Consider the following 14,274-nt stretch of genomic DNA (forward strand, 5'->3'; position numbering starts at 1 on the left):
TCATTTTAACTTTTTTAATGTATCAGGGCTTCTATAGACTGAACACTAAAAATAATAAAACATCAGCAGTAGAAACTCTTGTTATTGAGATAATATTTGGTAAGACTTATGGTGGAAGGAACTGGCATATTCTGTTTATTTTTTTTTTCAAAATGAATGTTATTTATTACTCCAATCGTTAAGGCCTTCCTTTGGGTTAGAGCCATAAATTGTGTAAATAAAACTCCAGGTAGCCCTTACTCGCAAAGATTTTGCAGTTTCATTTTTCATCTTGTTCCGGGCAGCAGAACAGATCAGAGTCGAAGCCTAGAAAAGTACAACACACAGACTTGAGCTTCAGAGGAATCAGGCAGAGCAACAAAAGATAAGTAACTTTCAGAAACGAGATTCACCTAAAAGCTTAGACTCCCCTTAAAGTTTAGTTGTTGATCAGAAACCTGACTACTTTTTAAAACTGCGTCTAGTTAGGGGAGAAAGCAGTGGCCATCATATTCTTGCAAACACTTATACAACAATGTGTTTTTGATTTTAAACTTGTATATAGTTAGCACATGTTTCATACACCTGCTATTACTAAACTGTGAACTCCAGGCAAAGAGAAAAACTCATCACCAAGTCTTTGGATGCTGATTGTAGTTGTATTGTGAAGATTGATAATATCAACTAAAGAAAAACCTAGTGACTTCAGGCAAACTCTGTTTCCACCCTGACTACAAGTTGAATGCTGACTGAGACCTAGAAGATAATTTGCCCAGTTTTGAAATTCAAGTCCTTGGACTCTTACGGTGGGAAGTAATAACTCTAAATAATCAAGTTGATGCTTTGTTTTCCCAGCAGGACACACACACACAAACACACCAACTAAAAAGTTTCTTGACCAGATAGTTTAGGGAAATTTTCTGAATAAACTCTCATCTCTTTTCAGGTTCTAATTAATTAATAGGTTCTTTGGCTAAGGTTATGAGTGAAAGAGAGTCAGATATGTTTTTTTAATAAGGTGTGTTATATACTCAAAACTTCACTAGTAATGAAATTTTATTTATCAGTTTATTATTCAAGCACATACCTTAAGAGTCTGCAACACAGTGATTAAAGCACAGACTCTGGGGCCACAATTTTGGGTTCAAATCCCAGCTCTACCAGGTCAAGCTTTGTGACCTTGAACAAATCTCCTAACCTCTCTGTGCCTTCGCTTTCTCATATCTGAAATGAAGAAGGCAGAGGTGCCCATTTCATACTAAAATTAAGTAAATGAATGATGTCATGAGCACTCTTTGACTATTAGTTATTATTAGTGACATTTGCCAGGCATTATTTACATCTAGGACAAAATGGTTAACCCCACAGAGATAGCATTTTAATAGAGATACAACAAGCAAATATGTAAGTACCAGTAAAATGAAGGTTGTGATGACTGTTCTAAAAAAAATTAAACAGAAATGAGTATATGGTATGTGTGAGGTTGGCAGGGGGGCAGAGGTTTGACTCCAGGCTATTTAGAGTGGCAACAAAAGGCCTCTGTAGAAAGATGATGTTTGAAAGAGACATAAATGGAGAAATGAAGCTTTAAAAATGCTCAAGTAATGCTATTCTTTTAGTCTTTACCACCTAATCCTTGAACAATATTTTTAAATAAGATTGATGATTGCTTGATTTCTTAGTTGATTTATATCACAAATTTAATAAAGTTGTGTAAGTTTCAATCAACTATGTATAAGTTATATTTGACAATTCAAGGGAGAGAGATGTGAACTTTGTCATCTAATAATAATGAAGGGAGAGCCAACACATTCTTGTTATCACAGACATGTAATGGTTAAGAAAGTGTTCAGTGAGATCTGTTTATAGAATCTCTTCAAAAATTCAGAAGAACCACGCAGACTTACTGATGGGAGTAGAGCGAATTAGGGCTGAAATTGTGATTCTGTTCCCCTATGAGGGACATAAGAAACAGTTTCGTCTAGTAGAGTGTGCTTGTCCTGAGGACTTGGATTCTGTAAGTCAATATTCCTAAGATTTTGTTTGAGTTGTTGTGAAAATTAAGTAAAATTGAAATTGTGAGAGCACTTTTTACAAATTAGAATATGTTTTGTATTACAGTTAATTTTTAAATTGAAATGAATTCTCACGTGTAAAATGAAGGGTAAACAGGAGCTAGCAACAGTTTCATTTCGTGCATTATTCTATCTTAAGATGAATTATCATAATGCCCTGCAGGTGGAGAAAATGTGTAGTTTTTCATAAAATGTAAAATAAATATCTCTTTTCGGTTCCTTCTCTTGGCCAGAATAAAGTTACAAATCAAGGGTGAAAAAAAGGCTCCCTGTAATCATTCTCTCTCTTCTCTGAACCATTTTTGTTTTATTCCTATACTCTAGATAAAGCTGTAACTGTGACAAGATGTATTAGCCACTGCAATCTGAACATAAGGGCAATTCCTAACCAAATTGGCACTAATTTCTTTCAGTACAAATTATCATCATTCACAGCAAATTTGCTCTCAGTGAGCTGTGCCAACTTGAGGTATGGCTGTCAGCACTTTTATCTCTGCCCACCAATACAACAGATCAAATCATTCTGTAACAGCCACGTCTTCTTCTCTCATTTTTTACGATGACCAATAAGGTGGAATGTCAATTTTTTCCCACTTATTCCAATCTCGTTCCACCTAAAAGAAAGCTACTATAGATAGGGCTCTATTTCTTTATAATATTTCTTGTGGAAATGAATTTACGTAAAGTATGGAAGTTAAAAAATACATTGCAAATATTACAATAATATTAAGAAGTGTGTTTGATTACTTGTCTATTGAGTACTTATAATATTACCTAGCCTAACACTTTACATCTAAGAAGATGTACATGTGAAATATATACATGTCTATATATATATCAGTCAGACTAGAGGTTCATATGTTCCCAACTGTTACACTACTTTATATAACTTGTACAGACTTCCAGGTGTCATCATAATATTTATATATAGTTCTCTGATTCCTCATCATCTACACTGTTGTAGTTTGCTGAGCCATCTGCTCAGAAGATGCATTTTTATAGGTTTAGAATAATGCTGTCATCTAAATAGCTCGCCACTTTGCAAATATTGTTAAAATATACCAGAAAGATAGAAACACTAGGCAGTGCTCTAGGAGTCTGCAATCTTATACTCATCTGCATTTAATTACCTTTTGTTTTTGCTCAGGTGTAGAGCAGTCTCATGTACAAACTAGTAGCCAGGAAATTTTTGTAATTACAGTTTTATTATTTCAGTTTTGCAGTTTTAAACACAGCAAGATGAAAGACTTCATCTGAAAATAACCGTCTTTACCAGTAAGAAGTGTTAATTGCAACATAAATGATGTCAGTAAAAATACTGGAAAATTTCAGGTTTAATTAGGTCTACCACAGGAACAGAACTGTCACAGGCTTGGCATTTTAGAAGTCTGAATTCTTGTATGAGTTTCTTCTTTAAGAGGATCACATATAAAGAGTGAAAAAATGAATGTGTCGTTTGTTTAAAACATATTGTTTAAGTATGTACCCAAGCTGAAGTGTAATATCCATTCACAATATGTTATAGTGACAAAATATTTTCAACCAAGGTTTCCATAAAGATACATGTTCATTCCTTAGGGATTGCAGCTTTTTCTTTCCTTTTTGGATGAGAAACTGAGCCTATCTAGATTAAAAACAGCTCCTTAGACATATTTTGAAGAATTGTGCCTCCTGTATATTACTTATCTAGGTTCAATAATCTTGAGACTTGGAAATAACCATACTCCAAAGAGTAGAATATACCCTAAGCCCAGAGGAATCGCAGAAGCAAATCCTTAAGACTGCGAAGCAGTAGTCTTCCTGCCAATAAGAAGATCTTAATTGCTATAATTAAAAATAAGAGTCACTTTTATTAAAAACTGAACCCCCCATTGTGCAGATCATTCTAGTAATGCTCTGCATAGCATTCAGGAATTTATAATGCCTAAGGATAATACAAAATGTAACTTTCCCTGACTACTTGCAACTATAAATACATGGTTTGCCAGTGACAGTTTCAAATCATCAAATTGAGATATTAATTAGGAAATTAAATAATAAAAGTAAATAAGGATAAAAAAAGAAATTGAAATATGATTATATAAATATATATTTTTAAAATATCAAATTTAGTTTTCATTCCTAACAACAAAGCAGTTCTATCAGAAAAACCGTGTATGACTGTCACCCCCACAATTCTAGCATTTAGCAGGAGCCATGCCAACAATTAAATGAGTAACCAGCAGGATTCCCAAAACAAAGCCAATGAAGTGATGAAGAAAGTCTCATCTGTGGCACAGAATCCATGTCTTCATGATGCAAAAGGGAATAAAATGTTGCATATGGGTCTTGGTGATTTTCCTTAACTCTAAAATGTCTTTGCTATATTGTATGCATAATGAAGCAGCGTTAGGAAAATGAGTTGTTGACAAGCCCAAAGGAGTAAGTACAGATTAATTTGGTAGGCACCAGTCCTCCCCTTTGGTTTTTTTATTCTAATTCCGATGTGAACCATTGCTTTAGCTCAAAACATTCAGCCTACTCCTTTCTGTTCTCTTCCACTGCCCTAAATTATAGATTCTTCTTTATATTTGCTCTGCAAACTAGATTATTCCATTTCCACGTGAAGAAGTAGCTCAGTTACCCCCAAAATGACTGGGTGGAATCCTCCTCCATATTTTCATCAGAACAAGTCAGAACAGGCCCTGGTCGCCTTACCATCCATCCCTCCTATATCATATAAGGAGGTCCCTCAGGGTGGGGACGAGGAGAGAAGAATCAGAATCTGGGATCATATGCTTTGAGGGTAGTGAACTGTTCAAGGAGAAAGTATCTAACCTATCCTACCCCTACACTTTCACTAGTCAGTAGAGATTATATTTAGGGAGGATCACTGAGAGAGGTCAGAGAGCCCTGAAAGAAGGGAAGATTGAATTCTTGGCCCTCAACTGGATGCTTTCTGGACTGCAGTTTGCAAGCCTATTCACGTAATAGCAGAGAACAGAATGAAGAAATTCTTGAGCAAGCTTCATCGCTTTCCTTGGAGTTTTAGGGATGTGTGTGAATTTAGAGTATGGTCCATACTTCTTAACCAAAGATTTCAAATCTGGGAGGGCTGGAGGGAAATTTTCCCCCAGTTGTTTGTAACTTGGTGTAGAGTGGCTGGGAAGAAGAGTGCCTTTCCCACAACAGGCTTCTTAAAAAGACCTTAGCAGCTGACATGTGTCTACAGGAAGGAGCACAGTGGATGAAGGAAAAAGAAAAAGCTTTTGAACTCTCTTGGTGGCGGCTGAACAAAGCTACATAATATCCATGGAGGACTTGGGGGTTTGGACCATTGTCAGGCCATACAGAGATACAGCTGCCATTCTCTGAGGGAATACTCAGTTTTGAATGAGATTGAGGTGAAAATGCATCCACCCACAGAAAACCACATGTAATCTAACTGAGACTACACACCAGATGTAGATAAAAACAGAGACCAGGAATGCCATCCCAATCCAGACAGATACCCAGGAATGTAAGCACACGGTTATCTCCTGTCTTCCTCTCCCTAACCATCATCCAACAACAGAAGATTTAGGCCTTGTAAAGAGAGATTGTTTTCATTTTGAAATCAGACCAGGATAGACGCGCTACTGTAACTGTGAGTGAGACAAAGAATAAACCAGACTATGCCTTCTCCCTACTCCAGGTCCTTTTCCATCATGAATGGTTCATTTTTACATATAGTATGAACTTCTAAATAAAATGTTGAACTGGATATATTAATATGCGTACGTATTTATGAGGTATCAGGTAGCACACTAAATCATTTTTATCTACCTCGTTCTTACCAGAATTGATCCAGATAGTTACTATTTTTATGTCCATTGTACAATGGAGGGAACTTGTGAACCTGAAGTTGTATTTGAACCCAGGCCTGTTTGATTTGCTCATTTTTAATGACTCATGAGTTCCCTTTTCTCTTAGAAACAGGATCCAAATCCCTATAAAGGCTTAGAGGGTCCTTTAGAATCAGTACCCTGTTTTTCTCTATGACTCAACAAGTGTCCCTTTCTTATTTTGCTATTTTTTAATTCTAAAAATTTGGTACAAGTATATAAAGTAAAACCAGGTACATTTTTTTCTCTAAAAACATGGGTAAAAGAATAATAAAAAATCTATGACAGTGTAGGAAGAATGATTTATTTTCAATCCTGCGATCATGCAAGAGACTTTAGAGGTCAAAGCATGAGCAGAAACATTTGTATGCTTAAAGTCATCTGCACAGTTGAGAAGGGGACAAAGACAGAGTGTCATTGGAAACCATTAAGGATCATTAATTCTTTTTTGGATGAGATAATGAGATCCTCTTAGGAATCTAAATGAATATGCATGAAACATTTCAGGTTCAGAAGGGAGCGTCATCTGTTTTGAAAAAGTTCTTACCCAAAATACAAGATGAGTATAATTTTTTAATAATAAGAGGTTTCTAATTTTACATTCTAATTTTTAAGCTCATTCTTTAACACCAGGTAAATAGCGTATTTCAGTTCCATTCAAGCTTTTTTTTGGTTCATGATCACATTCCTTCTGTTTCAAAAAAAAGATGATTTCTGTATTTCAGTATTGGAGCTTTTTAGAAAATCTGAACCACATATCCTCATCTCAAATAAGAACTTATAAGCAATTTCCAAAATAACAAGCATATATCTTATTTATATATAGTCCTTTGATTTTTTTCCATTTATTTACATTTACAGCTTTTTTAAAAAAAAATTTCAACCAGGTGGAAATTATTGAAGCATAGATAATTCACAAATTAGTGAATATGTTTTGAGGTCTAACCTATACCAGGTACTTTGGCATAAGGATATGATAGTCCAGTGCAGCAGATGGACATTGATCACATAATTAGAGTCCAAACTGATGAGTGCAGTAACGGGTCATGTGCAGAGAGCTAGGGATACGCAAACCTCAGCTAAATCCAACTGCCAGTGTTTTTTAACAAAGCTCTGCTCTTTCTATGAATACAACAGTAAGCTGTTCAGGAGACTGACTAGCCAAAGCAGTTTGTTTTATTGAATTGAGAATTTTCTTTTCTCTTTTCTTTCCTTTTCTTTCCTTTCCTTTCCTTTCCAAACCTCAATTTGTTGAAAAAAATGCAGAGGAACTTGAAGATGAGCAACTGATTTAAGTCTTTGCCTTACATGATTTCATACTTTGGTCAGCCCAAATAACTTCCAGCCTATTTGTTGACTTAAAAAACACCAGAAAGAAGGAATTCAAGCTTTAAGGTTCAAATAATGAAGCTTTATCCAACAATTGTGTGTGTATGTGTGTGTAAAATAATGTATTTAATCCAAATATTTACTTTTATAGGAGTACTATGTTACTGCAGTGGTATCTGAGAAGTGTTACTTTAAGTCACCATTGGTTTTGACCTTCTGCACATCCGTAAATGGTATAATTTGTAAAAGGATTTTCCTTGTGATATATCCTCACAGGTTCTTTCTTAAGTCATCACATAGGCTTTGTCAACATAATTGTTATTGGCAATTATTTATTGTTCATGTGAGGAAATCAACATTTTCTTTTTTGGAAAATAATAGCCATTTGCTTCCTTATGTTTTGACTTGTTATCTTATGAAAGTGGTCTTTCTTGGGGTTGGAGGCACTTGAAGGAGCCCTGTGAGAGAATCAGAGGAGACTCACAGATGAACTGGGAATGCTCTTACTAGACTGGACTCAGCCCGTTTCTCCTCTTGTCAATGACCTGAGAGTTGCAGTCAGCCCTTACACTGTAAACAGCAATTCTGCAGGAAGTTCAAATGGAATAAAATGTGAAGAGATGGCATTTGGGCTGCCCTACAGGAATGAAATGATACAACTATGTTGGCTTCTGCTATCAGGACCCCATGACCTCTAAGAAAGCCTCTGATGTTAGCTTAGAACAATGAACAAAGAAGACCAACATGATCTAGGGGCAAAACTACTAATGATTGTGCTAAACAATGAACAGGTCAATGAGAATCAATAAAAGGAAGAAGTTTGTACTTCCAAGGAACCAGCATTAAAAAGTTTTTAGGAGTGATGGAGTTGGCTCTAGTAATAATGATAATAATAATTAAAACGCCATTTATTAGTTACTCATTATGTGCTAGTCCAAGTACTATGCTAAGAATTTTACACACATTATGTCATTTAATTCTCACAACAAACTTTTGTTGTAGTCACTGTTACTATTATTTTTAATTAATGGCCAGAAAACTGGTTGTAAGAGATTAAATAAATTGCTCACGGTAATCCTGTTAATCAAGGTCAAAACTAGGTTTCAGATCCTGGTGGATTCTAGAACCAAATGTATAGTTACTCACTATTGGACAATAAGAGTAGTTTGACTTAGAGTTTAGAGCCTAGGTGCCAGCACCTTCATCAAACAGGAAACTCAAGAGCAAGGATTAAGCTTCCAGAAACCAAACCAGTCATTTTCAGCTGGGCTAGTTTTACTCTCCTCCCAGGAAGCATTTTGGGTTGCCACAACTGAGAGAGGGAGCTACAAGCATCTGGTGGGTAGAGGTTTAGGGATGCTTCTATATACTCTACGACTTAGAGGACAGAAACTTTCAACAAATAATTATCTGGACCAAAATGTCAAAAGTGCTGAAATTCCTAAATCTTGGACTAAACTATTAGGGCAAATTACATAATTTGTGGGGCCTGGTACAAAATAAAAATGCAGGGTACCACGTCTAAAAAGCAGGGAAATGCTTTTTTTTTTTTTTTTTTTTTTTTTTTTTTTTTGCCACCTCTTACTTTACTTGTCATGGTGGCTTTTATTTGCTAATGAAAGTCAAGTTTCCTTGGCAGGATTAGTGGCTGAGCAACTACAGGTCTGGACCGATGTCCAGGGCTCCAACCTGCAACTGGGCACTGACTTCAGCTCTCTCTTTGCCCACATCCAGGCTCCACCAAGGGAGAAGGATGGTGCAAGTCACTGGGCAGGGGGAGCTGGTGACAGAGAACCCATCTCAGGAAGGTACAGAAGCATCAGGAATCATAATGTCAGTGAGTTAAGGCTCTAAGCCATCAGTACATGCTTCAGTTGTTCCACCAGACTTTACTAACAAAATATAAGTTAAAAATGGAGTTATTAAGAATTTCAAGATGGTGACCACACAGCTTTATACCCTTAGCATGGGATCCCCTTCTGAATGTGAGGCCATGTGTGACAGCATTGGTCCATCATCCAAGAGGTTGGCCTGGTAGACTGATAATGACAACAATGACAATTGGAAAGGATTAGGGAGGTGACTGCCTGGCTGGTGCAAGAATCTCAAAAGAGAAAGTTTAAAAGGCTAGATAGAAACTGCCTTTTTTTATTCAAAGGTTTAGAAACCACAGCAGGAAGCCAAAATTTGAGTGTCAAGTTTTGTCCCCTTTAGGAACATAAGAGTGTATCACCAGAAAGCAGTAGCGACTTAGAGTGACCAAAGATTAAAGAAGAGGAAACCAATAATGGAAGGCTAAACTGGAATATTGACAAGATAGCACAGAAGGGGGCAGTCCTTGGAATAGATCAAGCAACACATGGTGGGTCTAAGCAGGGACAATAGAGATTCAGAACATTTGGAGGCAGAAATGGGGATTCTTGGAAGCGCTACTCTGAAAGACATCGTAGGATAACTTCAGTACATATTCTGGATACTGATAGTTTGAGGCTGAGTCAGGTGATTCCAGGATGCATTCTGAAACAAGAAAAGCAGAAAAGGGCAGAAGTTTCTGATTGCTTCGGCTTAATTTGGTGCTAGCAGACATAAAATGCATGTGTTAGCAAGTAGCATGTTGTGGTAGGCAGGATGATGGCCCTTCAAGATGCCCATACCCCATGCCATTGTTACCTTACATGGCAAAAGGGGTATTGAAGATGTGTTTAAGGTTACAGACATTAAGATCAGGAGATGATCTTGAATTATCAAAATGTGTCCAAACTGATCACTTGAGTTCTTGAAAGATTCTCCCCTAGGGTCACCAGAAAGGAGCCAACACCCTGATTCTAGCCCAATGAGACCATGTCAGATTTCTGCTCTACAGGACTGTAAGATAATAAATTTGTCTTGTTTTTAGCCATTGTGTTTGTGGCACTTTGTTACAGCAGTAAAATGTAACTAATACACATGTACTGAGCTTGCATAGTAGACTGAGTACTGTAAGAAGACATGATGGAATCCCGGCAAATTAGAGCTGGGATGATCACTGAGATAATTGAACCTAATATCCTCACTTCAGAGAGAAGAAACCTATTGTTTAAAGGAGTTAACTGACATGCCAAAGGTCACTCAATCTGATCTGTCAGCCAAATCCTCCTCCCCTTTCTACCATACTACACAATTCTTAATAAAAGGTTTCATAGGCAGGGGGTGAGGGCAGATAAAAATAGATGTAGCACTCATATTATCAAGAGTAAAGCTGTAAGAGCCAGGGAGAGAATAAACAGAAATGAGAGGAAGAAATGAACCGGGAGAGAAGTAAATCTTTTTCGTCTGAAGACAAGTTCCAGTTAGAACTGAAAACACTAAAAGCACAACCTGCCAGGGGAAAAAAGATAAATCAGCCTCTAGAAACAGAGGTAAAGCATGAAAAATGATCAGATGAGACAGGAGGGAGAAGCTCTCGCCCATGTTTCTGCACCATCTAAATCAGAGGAGCTTCGTTTCTGTAGTTGCTTCCAGAGTCAACTTCTCCTTGATAAACTAGGTGGTGAGTCCAAGAGGCGGCTCTGTATCTCATTAGTCCTGTGAAGGGCAACCGGGGAAGATGTACTTTCCCTCAGAGAAACAGTGCTGCCCTTGGAGAGTAATTCCACCTGAGTGGCTGACCTGAAAACAGATCTTTTCTTATAATGCCAAGTCTCAGAAGAGAGCTGCCTTTCTCCCGACATTCTTTATGGACCTTCTCTCGGTTAGAAATTAAAGAGAAATATGTCAGACACAGAGTCTAGGAACAAAGCATAAAACATGACTCTAATAGGTTACTAATAGTGGTAGTGCCATTGAAAATACCCAGAAAAGATCAAATTGTCATGATTGAAAAGGTCAGCGGAATCTTCAATCATGTAAGTCTTGCTCTGATTTGCTAATTAATTTCTTTTTTGTGGGGAAGGACACACCTGTAAAGTCCAGTGGTAGACATTGTTTCAGTGCAGGTCCAGTTTGTATAGAGTGGCATTTGTAACCATGCAATTGGTTTTCCACATTTTTTGATTAAACAGCCACAGCGTTGGTATGAATGTATAGCGAGAAGGAAAAGTAATTTGTATCTTAGCTCATTTTGATTACACTTAGATAACAATTGCACCTGAAAAGCCAGTTATGCCAAGCTTTTAAAATAGTGTTTGTCCTTGCATGTGTCTATCTGTCTGGCCTTCGTTTGGCCACCTCATTTGCCAAATTCCCCATGCCTTCCTTTTACTCTGTTCCGCAGCTTCTCTATAAAATGTTCCTCCAGATTTCGCCCTCATCCCACCCAACTGCAGTAGCAGAAATCATGCAGCCTAAAACTTCTCATATAATTGCAGTGCCACATCTAGAAAACTCAGCATCATCTGCTCCAAGAACAAAAGCTTTCTTCTGAAAGGATTTCTTCCTCATTCTCCCAACACCAACACCCCCATTTCCAGCCCCAAGCTGACAAATCTTGGTTTTTTTATGTTCTTTTACTTCTAATTTTTTAATTGAAGTATAGTTAATTTATAATGTTGTGTTAGTTTCTGGTGTACAGCATAGTGATTCAGTTTTACATATATATACACACACTCTTTTTTTAAAATTGAAGTATAGTCAGCGTACAATGTGTTAATTTCTGATGTACAGCATAATGTTTCAGTCATCCATGTACATACATACATTCCTTTTCATATTCTTTTTCATTATAGATTACTACCAGATATCAAATATAGTTCCCTGTGCTATACAGAAGAAATTTGTTGTTTATCTATTTTATGTATAGTAGTTAGTATCTGCAAATCTCGAACTCCCTTCCCACCCCCTTTCCCCTCTGGTAACCATAATATATACTCTTTTTCATGATAGGTTATTACAAGATATTGAATGTAGTTCCCTGTACTATAGCTGACAAATTTGACATGGTGCTGTCAATTATCAATCAGATGACAAATGAATCATTTATTCTCCATTACATTCTAAGAGTCAGATTTGATATATGAGTGAAACCCTTGGCCTTCCTTCCTTTGCTCAGCTTCTCCCCAGATTTCCACCTAGTCCCTCCACCTTAAGGTTCCCTATGATATAAGTAGATATAGCAGAAGCTCTTATTCAGAGCTGGGTTTTTTGGTTCTTTTTGGTAGTTGATTTTAGGTCTTATGTATATTGTTGAACTAGATGAAGATATCTTGTATTATTATTACCCTTAATCAAAATAAGAGATTTTTGAAAAATTGTGGCTTTGTTTATGTATGCTAATTTAGCCTCTGAGATTGTTTTAGGATAGTGTATTTAATGAAGGTTAAAAACTTGCTTAACTGTGTTTTCAAGGATTAAATTAATCTTACTTTCTAAATTTCCTTTCAATCTTATCCAGAAAGTGACTAAATCCATATTATTTAGTGATGGTGTTTATCTGACACCCTATCTTTGTCTTGGTATAAATTAGAAATCAGAGTCTAAGGCATGTTTTAGGATCAGAGTCTAAGGCAAATCTCAAAAGGAGATAGGCAATTTGAAGTTACATGAACCCCCCATTACTCCCCTCACCTTCAGAACCCTCTACGAGAGGATAATAACCCGCCCTTCCTAGCATCAGAGGATTGTTCTGTGATTGCCCTCCCTGCTTTTTATATCTTTGAATATAGTCCTTGCCACAATTCAACGGTTAGTAATATTTTTATTTCAATTTTTAGTTTAGAAACCTGGGTATAGAGAGGTTAGAAAATTTACCTGTAAAAAAGTAGAATTATCTTTCAAATACATGTGCATTGACTCGAAAGCCCTTGTACTTGACTCCTCTCCTATGCAGCCCAGAGTCATCCTTTAAAACCTAGAATCTTACTCTTAACACTGTTAGATATAACACATAAATTTTGTATCAGATACCAAAACAATATAAAGAGCCAAGAGTAAAGAAGCAAAAACAAGGTTATAAAAGAAAAGAAAGAAAATATAAGCCTTTATGGTTTAAAGACAAATTCAGCTTAGTTTTTCTTTCCCATTTGTTCATATCTACTGATGAAAAAGCTAGGAAAAACCCTTGCTGCCATTGACCCCTGTGGGAAGGTCATTGTCTACGAGGTGCATGCATTTTTCCCAGGTCATTGCAGACATATTCTACAGTTGGCAGGTGGCAAGGTCAATTCAGGAACAAACTCTTTACTGTCTTCCTTTAAGATTCTTTAAGATTCACTGTCAAATAGGGCTCTGTTTACTTACCGTGAATTTGGAAAAACTCACTTATTACACTTGTCTCAACAAAGCAAGCAAATGAATTAATAAAAACAAGAGAGAGAGGAGAGACTAGGTGATAAGTTATTTCAGCCCCTTATGATGGTTGATTTTATGTGTCAGCTTGACTGGCCACAGGCTGCTTAGATTAAATATTACTTCTGGGTGTGTTTGTGAGGGTGTTTCCAGATGAGATTAGCATGTGAATCAGTGGACTTGGTGAAGTAGATTGCCCTCTCCAAGTATGGTGGCCATCATTCAATCTGTTGAGGGTTAGAAAGGCACCGAAGGCAGGGGAAGGAGGAATTCATATCCTTTTTTCCAGCCCTGCTATTTGATCTGAGACATTGCATCTTATTCTCTCCTGCCCTCAGACTGGGGCTTACACTGTAGATGCCCCTAGTTCTCAGGTCTTCATACTTGGACTGAATTACACCACTGAATGCATCTCCAGATGCAAATGGCAGATGGTGCAACTTCTCAGCTTCCATAATTGCATGAGCCAGTCCTCATGATCAATCAATCAGTCAATGAGTAAATAACCTATTGGTTCTGTTTCTCTAGAGAACACTGACTAACACACCCCCTGAATGTAGGGACTCTGTCTGACTTCTCTTTATTTTCCCATTTTCTAGAATAGACCGTTACATGTAAGTTAGGAGGGCTCAGTAACTATTGAACTCTAGCTGCCAATCTGTAGTAATACAGGTAGAGCAGAGAATTAATAAAATTCTAAAAGCTTTTAAGTATATTAGAGCAAAACTCTGTTTTTCTTGGGTTAACAGTAAAACCTTTTTTGCAAC

At 36.9% G+C, this 14,274-nt stretch overlaps 1 long non-coding RNA gene across 1 annotated transcript in view; it reads right to left on the bottom strand.

Moving 5' to 3' along the window:
- Window positions 1-232: 232 nt before the first annotated feature.
- LOC140699384 (uncharacterized) overlaps window positions 233-14,274 on the bottom strand; it is a 33,338-nt gene continuing 19,296 nt past the window's right edge. Inside the window, exon 3 of the long non-coding RNA XR_012077547.1 lies at window positions 233-306. This is a non-coding gene — a long non-coding RNA (uncharacterized lncRNA). The remainder of the gene's footprint in view (window positions 307-14,274) is intronic.

This window comes from Vicugna pacos, chromosome 1 (genome assembly GCF_048564905.1).
Source record: "Vicugna pacos chromosome 1, VicPac4, whole genome shotgun sequence".
Lineage (NCBI taxonomy): Eukaryota > Metazoa > Chordata > Mammalia > Artiodactyla > Camelidae > Vicugna > Vicugna pacos.